The sequence below is a fragment of the Erinaceus europaeus genome, chromosome 4, assembly GCF_950295315.1.
Source record: "Erinaceus europaeus chromosome 4, mEriEur2.1, whole genome shotgun sequence".
Classification (NCBI taxonomy): domain Eukaryota; kingdom Metazoa; phylum Chordata; class Mammalia; order Eulipotyphla; family Erinaceidae; genus Erinaceus; species Erinaceus europaeus.
Window position 1 is genome coordinate 26,407,515 of NC_080165.1, and position 10,428 is coordinate 26,417,942.

General features: G+C 49.2%; 1 protein-coding gene across 3 annotated transcripts in view; it reads right to left on the reverse strand.

The window, feature by feature from the left end:
- PACSIN2 (protein kinase C and casein kinase substrate in neurons 2) overlaps window positions 1-5,650 on the reverse strand; it is a 121,993-nt gene extending 116,343 nt beyond the window's left edge. For 2 of the 3 annotated variants that reach the window (XM_016188310.2, XM_007523446.3), the window contains exon 1: window positions 5,474-5,632. The gene's annotated coding sequence lies outside the window, so the exon portion shown is untranslated. Of the gene's footprint in view, window positions 1-5,473 lie in introns of all 3 variants that reach the window. The other variant, XM_060189093.1, reaches the window with a different exon arrangement.
- Window positions 5,651-10,428: the final 4,778 nt, after the last annotated feature.

Sequence of the window (10,428 nt, forward strand, 5' to 3'; positions counted from 1 at the left end):
CTGGCACCTGGAGAATACCTGTAAGATTTGGCAAAACCATTCCAAAAATCACTTCCCTGAAGGTCAATTCTCCACAGTGCTCAAGGGCAGTGAGCCCAGCCCTCTACCCTATCCACACTCCTTATCTGCTCCTGCCATAGTGAGATGTGATTGCTTCTCTTGGCTAGAGCTGCCTAGTCTCAGACTCAGAGCCAGGTGCCAGGCACTGCATGCTCAGCAGGCGGAAGGCCCCCTTCCACGCACTCCGTTTCTGTTTGGTCACACACTCAGTCCAGGGAGTGAAGTCAAACTAAAGAACAGGTACTAACCCCAAGTTCCCAAGCTCACAACTGACAACTCTGCCACCCATTCACTACTCAAATCCTAAAGAGGAGACAACTGGACAACAAGGGCCAGCCTTCAGACACATGCTTCCGGCCAAAGTAAGTGCTTGCAATTATGAACAGAGCTCAGAAGACAGGCTCTCTGTAGACAAGTGATTAACTGGAAACCACCCCATCTTCGTGACAGTAGCCTAGTGACAGCTTCCCCTTCATGGTGGGGCTTGTCTTCCATCAGTCCCACCTCTGGACCAGGCTTCCCCTCAGAGTGATTTTCTACTGCATACTGTTCAGAATTCACTAGGCAGTGAATAAAACCTTTAGCTTCTACCAATCCCTCTCTCTCTCTGGCAAGCAATTTGCTGAGGCAAGTTGACACATGGCATAAGGCTTTATGTCCAATGCCCATGAGGCTGCAGTGCCTGCCGCCTCCTCCTCCCCTCTAATATCCTAAAGAAACAGATGGTGAAATGAGCACAATACTACCTCCTATGCCTCAAGAGTGAATGATGCTTACCTCTCCCTCACAGGCATAACACAGCAAGACAGAAGGACACAGACATGGACACAAAGATATCTGAGTGATAGTGTACACCACCCTAGAGCCTTCATGTCTGAGTATTCAAAACATACTTAGTATGTTGACTCTTAAGACCAATAATAAACAGCGTAACATCAGTGTGGCATTAAAACTTTAATATCTTTTACTAAGACTAGAATTCTGTACTGTTAATAAACTAAAAGAAAAAGAAATAGTCCATAAAAGATTAAGAACCTGACCAGAAGGTCACAAGAAGCCAACAGTCACAGCCATTGATACAATTCACATCACACTCTCAAGCCCACAGACTTGATTCAAGGCCCAGGGAGTGGCCTCTCAGGCTTCAGAGAACGTCTCATCTGTAAGGATATATTGGGATGGAACAAGTCAAACATTCAGAATTTTCACTTAACATTATTCACATATTTCTCAAGTGCTAGGCAACTGAGACAATCATTTCAATGTGCTCTAATCAATAAACATTAAACAAGTCTGCTCAGAACACCCAAGTCCTACAAATGTGTCTCTATGAAAAATGTGGCAAGGAAAAATAAAAACAAAATAAATAACCTTCTGACAGGCAAAAAGGTGTTTAGTGACCAAAATTCGGACCAAGTCCTTTCAGTAGATGAGCAAATAGTTTCCTCTGCAAGTCACACATTCTGGGGTATTTACACTGCCAAACATAAGTCATAATGACAACCACCAAGGAAGCTACGCCTCACGGAAACCCCCTATGCTGGCAACCAGGAACCTTATTCTGGTGCCAGGACAGGCCTGGAGTTGTGTGGTTGGTGGCCAAACCTTCCTCGTCACCGACACCTATCAGAAATGCGTTAAGAACAAACGATAAAATGAAAATGCTTTGAAATGTGTCCTCTATAAATACAAGCCATCCTTATTATTAGCTCAACGATGGCTGGGGAGATAGGATTACAGAATATCAGAATAAGAGGGGGATTTGGGGTGCAGTTCTTAATCTGGGTCTAGACCTCGGAAGCTATTCACATGTGTGCTTCTGCTTCCTGGAAAGGTATCCATGGTTGTTATCAAATTCTCGAAAAGTTACGAACTTTTAAGCCCCTCATTTTACAAGCATAAAACTGAGCTCTGGTGACCAGGCAATGGCACACTTGGTTAAGTGCACACGGACCCAGGTTCAAGTCCCACTCACCCCCTCTCCCCACCTGTAGGGGGGATGTTTCACGAATGGTGAAGCAGGTCTGTAGGTGTCTATTTTTCTCTCTCCCTCTGACCTCAGCTCTCAATTTTTCTCTGTCCTATCCAATTAAGAAACAGAATTTAAAAAATAATAAAGGAAAAAATGGCCACCAGGATTCATAGTGCCAGCACTGATAACCCTAGAGGCAGAACAAAATAATAGTAACAACTGAGGTCTAAGATAATGTCATTGTCATAGGCCTCAGCAGTAGTCAGGAAAAAGGCTGAACGAGGGTCCAGGGGAACTCATCTCCATCCCTTTTCCTTACTCTACCACCCTGCATCTCTCAGGAGAGGGGAAAAAAGTCACTAATATCACGGTTCTACAGTATGTTATACATACCAGCAGACAGAGCATAATTATCTGAATACTAAAAGTCCACAGGTATTCCTACACGGCCATCTCAAGGAACACCACTGGGTCCACCAGCTCTCAGGCATGTGAGGAATCATGGGCAGGGCCATAAAATAAAGACGTGACCTGTGGAATGCAAACTGACTTCTAGCTAAGGCTTTGCTGCCTTCAGGTAGGCAGCTATAGTTTCAAGCAATCTCACTGGAAAAAAACTGAGCCAGCACCTATCTCCACATGACTGTGGTCATTAACCCCACAATCTACAGGGTGGCAGCTCTGCAGCTGCCATTACAATCTGATGTCAGATAAGGCTGGTCCAAGTCAGAGGGGAGGTTCAACTGAGGGTGGCAGAGAGCACGATAAAAGTCACCGGGATCTCTAAACGCAAAGCTCCAGTACTATTATTGTGGAATCTACATAATCTTTCCTACATTCCTGAGTGGTTGGCTCCTAGAACCAACTGAAGACCCTGTCAGAAGCAAGAAGCAGTATGTGTATTTAGCCAGGTCTGGACAAACTCTCAAGTGAAGAGCAAAGAAATGAAAACATAAGGGACAAATGCCCTGCAGCCCCCACTTCAGAGACAGGCTGGCCAGCAGCCATCTGCATTGGCCATCCAGGACTAGAGCAGGACAGTCTTTCCCAGCAGCTGTCTGTGTTCAAGCCCAAATGTTTCGATTTGCTTTAACTTAAACAACTTTTTATGCAGTGCAGAGGGATGAAAACAGGGCTTTTCACAAATGCAATTCCTCCACTGAGTTACGTTCCTGGCACAATTCCTTTAATCTTTAGAGAGAGGGAGGGAGGGAGGATAGAAGGAGAGGCAGAGGGAGGAGAGACACCACAGCACTACTCCACCAGCCAGGGACTCCTCCAAGGTGCACCCATGTGATGCCAGGGTCTCTAACACGGTAAGGTGTGTCCTACAGGAAAATTAACTCTTAACCCCTGCATGGTTTTAGATAATTTAAATATAATCACCTCTTTGGGTAGGAGGCAGGGCTTAGGTCCTGGAACGTGATGGCAGAAGAGGACCTAATGGGGGTTGTATTGTTATGTGGAAAACTGGGAAATGTTATGCATGTACAAACTATTGTATTGTGCTGTCACCTGTAAACCATTAATCCTTCAATAAGGAAATTAAATAAAGAAAGAAATATAATCTCCTCTTATACACCTGAGAGTGAAAGTAAGAAAGCTCCAGTTCCCAGGGCCGGATGGTGGCACACCTGGGTGAGCGCACATGTTACAATGCACAAGGACCCAGGTTCGAGTCCCTGGTCCCCACCTGCAGAGGGAAAGCTTCACGATTGGTGAAGCAGTGCTGTAGGTGTCTCTCTGTCTCTCTCCCTATTACCCCCTTCCCTCTCAATTTCTGAATTTCTGGCTGTGTCTATCCAATAAATAAATAAAAATTTAAAAATTCTTAAAAAAAAAAAAGAAGCTCCAGTTCCCAAACATCATGAGTTGAGAGTTTCCATTCCAATGAGTTATTATTCGCCCCCAAAGTAAATAATGAATGCAAACCTAATCACACATCTCCCCTGTGTTATGTTACTTTCTTAAGTAATAAATATCATCAACCTAATGGTCGGTTTCTTTAAAACAATTGTCAAAAGAAAAACCAAACACAAAAAAGTTTTTGATGTAGTAGCCCCATATGTCAACTAGCATAGCCTTACCAAGATCAACAAACTCTAGAATTAAGTTTAAAAGCACAATGACAAGAGTTCCCCCATGTGAATCGAGAGAAACTCAAGTTGCACTGGTTCCCATTCAGTATTTCTAGGAAGCAGGCCTCTGAATCAAATACAATTTAAAAGGGGGAGGGGGGAAGCAGTGGTGGAATTCAACTGGGCCTACCTGGCTGCTCCCTTGCCTAGGGCACCCATCCAGCCATCCTGGGAGGGTGAGAGAGAGAAGCACAGCGGAGTGTCAGAGTGACCTAGAGGACGGTGAGCAGGGGTGAGCTCATCGCCCGCAGCTCAGCTTCAAATTCTCTCAGCTGCTGATGACTCGATTTTCATCAGGACAGCCCGGGAGAACCTGGCTGAACAATTAACACTATGGGCAGCCTAACCTTCCTTAACCAAAAAAGCAGAGCAGCTGGGTCAAAGAAGAGGCAGAATCCAGGAACCGGGCGCGCAGCCCACCTGGGCATCCAACAGCGGAGCGGTGTGGGCCCCAGGGAGCCGGCGCAGCCTGCACCCCGATTCTACCGGAACAGAAACCAGACCTCTGGCGGAGACGCCACCAGGCACCGCAGCTCGGCCGCAGGAATCGCTTCGGATTTGGACCTCCCGAGGTTTCAGTCGATCAGTGAGCGCCCCGAAAATTCCCGAGGGTCCACCCCCACCCCCCAGCCTGCCCCCCTCCCCGTCCTATTCACACGGATTGTGACCACCCCCCCGTCCGCCATTCCTACCCGACAGAGCCAGGAGAGGGGCAGTGAGGAAGGGAGCGGAGGGTGCTCATCCCAGGGCCCCCCCCAAATCAGCGCGTCCACGCGTGTCCCCTGCTATCGCCTGCCCGGCCGCCCGAGGGCCCAGCCCGGATCCCGGGCTGCTCCCCAGGGTCCCCTGCTCCCACGATCCTCTGCACCCCTGGATGTCTCCCGAAGAGGGCGCCGGGACCCTGCAAGTCCCTCCTCAAGTCGCCGCCCCGCAGCCGCCGGGTGCGTCCCGCTCCCGCACTTCCCCCGGCTCCCAGAGCCCAGCGCCCGCCTGCTCCGCGGGGCGCCCCCGCCCCCACCCGCCCCCGCACCCGCACCCCGCGGGCTCCGCAAGCCCACCCCACTCGCCCCCGCGACCCCGGCCAAGCTGTCTCCCCGGGCGGCGGCCCCCGGGGTCCCAGGACGCGCCCCGAGCACCGAGCACACCTCCCCCAGGCGGAGCAGGAAGTTCCGCGCGCCGGCGGCGCGGCCCCACGGGCTCCCCGGCTGCCCAGTGCGGCGGCCCTGACCCGGTGCGGGCCCCGCCGCCCACCCGCGCCCCGCGCCGGTCCGCAGCGCCCCAACCGCCGCTGTGCGACCCTCACCTCGGCAGCCGCTCGCCTCCCGACTCGCCGCGCACCCAGCTCCGGCCGCGACGGCGTCTCCGGCTCAACTTCAGGCTCGGGTTCCGGCCCCGGGTCCAGTCTTCTCTCCAGCCGAGCTGACCAGCCCTGCCCAACCCAGCCCAGCCGCGGCCGCTCCTGCCGCCAGCCCGGAGCGCGCCGCCCCCACAGCGCCCGCTGGGCTCACCTCATTGGCTGATGGGAGCTGGACCCCGCCTCACAACCCCTTTAGCGCCTCTGATTGGATCTCGGGAAGAGAAGGCGGGGCCCTCCAAAGCGCGCAAAAGTGACCTCTTTCGGATGCCATTGGCGTCACGTCTTGTCAATCAAAGAGGAGCGCCTATTTAACTGAAGGGGCACCTAGGGTCACTTTCCAGGAGTCGCCCAGAACCTGTGGTCCAGGAACTCACTCCCTGGGGCGTGACTTTTCTGACTTTGCAGGCACCTCGGAGTAAAGGGTGCGGCAAGACAACGCCGCACCTGCCTGGGAATTGAGAGAAGGTAGTTCTTCTGGAAGTCTCCTCTCCTAGAGCACTCAAGGCTGTTTCAGATTCCCACACCACAACTTGTGTGTGCCTGAAGACAGTCACCTTGGCAGGACATCAGAGACATGGGTACACATTATTTCTAATTGCAGTATCTTGCTTGCTGAGATACCAGGCCTATTCTACAGAGGAAAACAATGAGTTTAAAGCAACTACTAACATTTTCTGAGCACTGTTTTCTTCTTGTGAACGTGACAGAGATGTTAAGATTTTGCTTACAGTAGGTTTGCTGGGAGTTTTCCAGAGTAGTGAGAATGAATGGCAGAATGAGGATGGAAAAAATGTAGGTCGGAGGGTTGGGTGGTGGCTCACCTGGTTGAGCACACATGTTACAATGCAGAAGGACCAAGGTTCAAATCCCTGGTCCCCACCTGCAAGGGGAAAACTTTGCAAGTGGTGAAGCAATGCTGCTGGTGTCTCTGTTTCTCAGCATCTATTCCTCCCCCTTCCTCTTGATTTCTGGCTATCTCTATCCAATAAACAAATAAAGATAATAAAAAAGATTTTTAAAAGAAAGAATGTAGGTTGGGGGCCAGGTGGTGGCACACCTGGTTGAGCACACATGTTATAATATGCAAGGGTTCAAGCCCTCCCTCGCCACTTGTAGGAGGAAAGTTTTGCAAGTGGTAAGACAGTGCTGCACGTATTTCTCTACCTCTCTGTTGTTGGGAAATTGTGCAGATGTGGTCGAACATTGGCAGGGCCCACAAACCACTATATTTCCATGGAAGTATTATTTACAGATCTCTACCAGTTATCCCCTCAGGGTATTGCTAATTTAGTTAAAACCATTGCAACAGTTGCTAAAGATGCTTCCACCTTCCCAACATGCCTTTTGCCTCTCTCCACCCCCTTTCCTAGCCAATCCTGTCCCGACTTGCCACTTCTGGAATCCTCCCATAAAAGCGTCTTCTATTTCTGCTTTCGCTCTCTTTGCTCTTTTCTCTTCTGAGACCCCCTGGAAAAGGGCTGGTGGGCATAGTGGGAGGTGGCCATTTTGCTAGTGCCACGTGGCCTGAACCACTGTGCTCACACCCAATTCTGGGGCGTCCGCATGAATAAAGATTTGTATTCCTGCTCCGCCACAAGTTCCTGGTCTCTTCTCTCTCCCCCGCGACACAACCCGACATCTGTCTCCCCATTCCTTTCTCAGTTTCTCTGTCTCTTATCAAATAGATACTTTTAAAAAAATATTTATTCCCCACCAATGTGTCCTGGAGCTCCGCTTCCCCAGAGCCCCACCCTACTAGGGAAAGAGAGAGGCAGACTGGGAGTATGGACCGACCAGTCAACGCCCATGTTCAGCGGGGAAGCAATTACAGAAGCCAGACCTTCCACCTTCTGCAACCCTCAACGACCCTGGGTCCATGCTCCCAGAGGGATAGAGAATGGGAAAGCTATCGGGGGAGGGGGTGGGATATGGAGATTGGGTGGTGGGAATTGTGTGGAGTTGTACCCCTCCTACCCTATGGTTTTGTTAATTAATCCTTTCTTAAATAAAAAAAATAAAAAATAAAAATATATATATTTATTTATTTATTATTGGATAGAGACAGATATGGAGAAGGAAGAGGGAGAAGATAGGGAGGGAGAGAGACAGAGAGACACCTGCAGCCATGCTTCACCACTTGTGAAGCTTTCCCCCTACAAGTGGGGAATAGATACATTTTTAATGTAGGTCCTAAGTCTGGGAGGTAGCTAACTGGATAGAGCTCCCTCCTCACCATGTGACCAGGGTTTGAGCTCAGGCACCATATGGTAGATGCAGCTGGTACCAAGGGAAGCTCAGAAATAGGAGTAGTGCTGTTGTAGCTCTCTGTTGTCTTTGAGATAAAAGAAATTAAAACCTCAGCCCAAATAAATAGGAGGGCTGGTGGTGGCACACCCGGTTAAGCACACATAGTGCTATGCACAAGGACCCAGGTCTGAGCCACCGCTCTCCACCTGCAGTGGGGATACTTCACGGGCAGTGAAGCAGATCTACAGGTGTCTTTCTCTTCCCTCTTTATTTCCCCCTCCCCTGGAAGGTGAAAGAAAGAAAGAAAGAAAGAAAGAGGGAGGGAGGGAGAGAAGAAATAAAAAGAAATAAATAGCATGGGTTAACTTGGCCCATTCTTGTACTAGTCTCCAATTCACCACCTGAGAAATAATCATGAGGACTGTGTATCAACATAGAAATATGGTAAAAACTAAAATGTTAAAAGGAAAAGCTGGTGGGGACTCTTAGTTCTACCACATATAGGTGGAGATTGGAAGAAACTCTACAAAGAAACAGGCTGATTTTTCACTTTCTAAACAGTGGGGGGGACGGGGGGGCGCTGGGCCAGGAGAGCACATTACTTTGCCATACTTGAGGACCGATTTCAAGCCCCTGGCACCACATGAGAGCATCACCACAAAGGAGAACCTTCACAATTGGAGGGTTGGTACTGTGTTGTCTCTCTTTCACTCTGCATTTCTCTCCCTTTCTATCTTCTTCTACCTGGAAAAAAAGAGGAGGGGGAAGAGAAGGAAGAAGAGGAAAAGAAAAAAGTCCACCAGGAGTGGTGGAATTGCACAGGTTTGAAGTCCCAGTGAAGCCTTAGTGGAAATAAACAAGCAAACAAATTGTCCTGTAGACCTGTCCACATGCTTTTGAGACAGAAAGCAAAGCAAAGCACCAACCTGCTATACCAATACTGGCTGCGGCCACACTGCCCAGAAATCCAGGACTCAGCTCACAGGAACCACCCCAAACAGCTCTTGTCCCCCTGTGTGGAATACCATCCCCAACTGGACTCTCCCCACCGCGGACACTCCAAGTTAAGTCTGAGCACACCGCAGTTCTATGTTCGGAACCTCAGTGAGATAGCTCCCCTGGGAGGGTGTCTGCTGTGCCACGCCCATAGCCTAAGATCAGGCCCCTGGCTCCCCACACGGGAGTTGTATGGCTGAAGAAGCTCTGTGCTATATGGTCTCTCCTCTCTCTCACTATCTCTCTCTCAGTTAGATAGAGACAGAGAGAAGGAGAGACACCACAGCACTGAGATCTCCTGCCTTGTGCCCAGGAGGTGCCAGTGCTACAGCCTGAGCAGTGCACATAGCAAGGTACATGCCCTCCCCAGGGAGCTGTATCTCCAACCTCAAGTGAATCCTTTATTCTCCATTTTGTCACTAAGCAGCCTGAGTAGACAGCCGTGATTGGCCAATTGCCTGGCCATCCAGGTCTCAGTTCTCCCAGGTATAAAACGGGTGAACTGGAGCTGCAGAACTTAAAGAACACATTTATTCAAACCTAGAGCGCCCCTAGGGACAGAGCCTGGGGCAGCAGATGGCTATTGAGAGTGCCTAAGGGACACACATTTTTAAATAAATAAATATGTGATAGGGTATATTGACTTTTTAAAATATTTATTTATTCTCTTTTGTTGCCCTTGTTGTTTTATTGCTGTAGTTATTATTGTTGTCATCATTGTTGGATAGGACAGAGATAAATGGAGAGAGGAAGGGAAGACAGAGGGGGGAGAGAAAGAGAGACACCTGCAGACCTGCTTCACCGCCTGTGAAGCGACTCCCCTGCAGGTGGGGAGCCGGGGGCTCGAACGGGATCCTTCAGCCGGTCCTTGCACTTTGGACCACATCAGCTTAATATTCTATACTACCACCAAACTCCCATATTGACCTTTTGTAAAATTGTGATTAAAAAGAAAAGATTCGGGGGTCGGGCGGTGGCGCAGTGGGTTAAGCGCATGTGGCGCAAAGCCCAGGGACTGGCGTAAGAATCCCCGTTCGAGCCCCCGGCTCCCCACCTGCAGGGGAGTTGCTTCACAGGCGGTGAAGCAGGTCTGCAGGTGTCTATCTTTCTCTCCCCTTCTCTGTCTTCCCCTCCTGTCTCCATTTCTCTCTGTCCTATCCAACAAAGAATTGCGTCAACAAGGGCAATAATAATAACCACAACGAAGCTACAACAAGGGCAACAAAAGGGGGAAAAAATGGCCTCCAGGAGCGGTGGATTCATGGTGCAGTCACCGAGCCCAGCAGTAACCCTGGAGGAGGAAGAAAAAAAAAAAAAAGAAAAGATTCTATTATATTTACTGTTGAATGTAAAGCATTAATTTCCCAATAAAGAAATAAATTTTAAAAAGAAAGAAAGAAAGAAAGAAAGAATGGCAGTGAAGCAGGTCTGCAGGTGTCTGTCTTTCCCTCCCCCTCTCTGTCTTCCCCTCCTCTCTCCATTTCTCTCTGTCCTATCCAACAACAACTACAACAACAATAATAATAACTACAACAATAAAACAACAAGAGCAACAAAAGGGAATAAATAAAATAAATATATAAAAAAGAAAAGATTCCAAAACATGTGCTTTGCACCAGTTCTCAAAGATCTGGAGACAATAAAGTGTTAACTGTTGA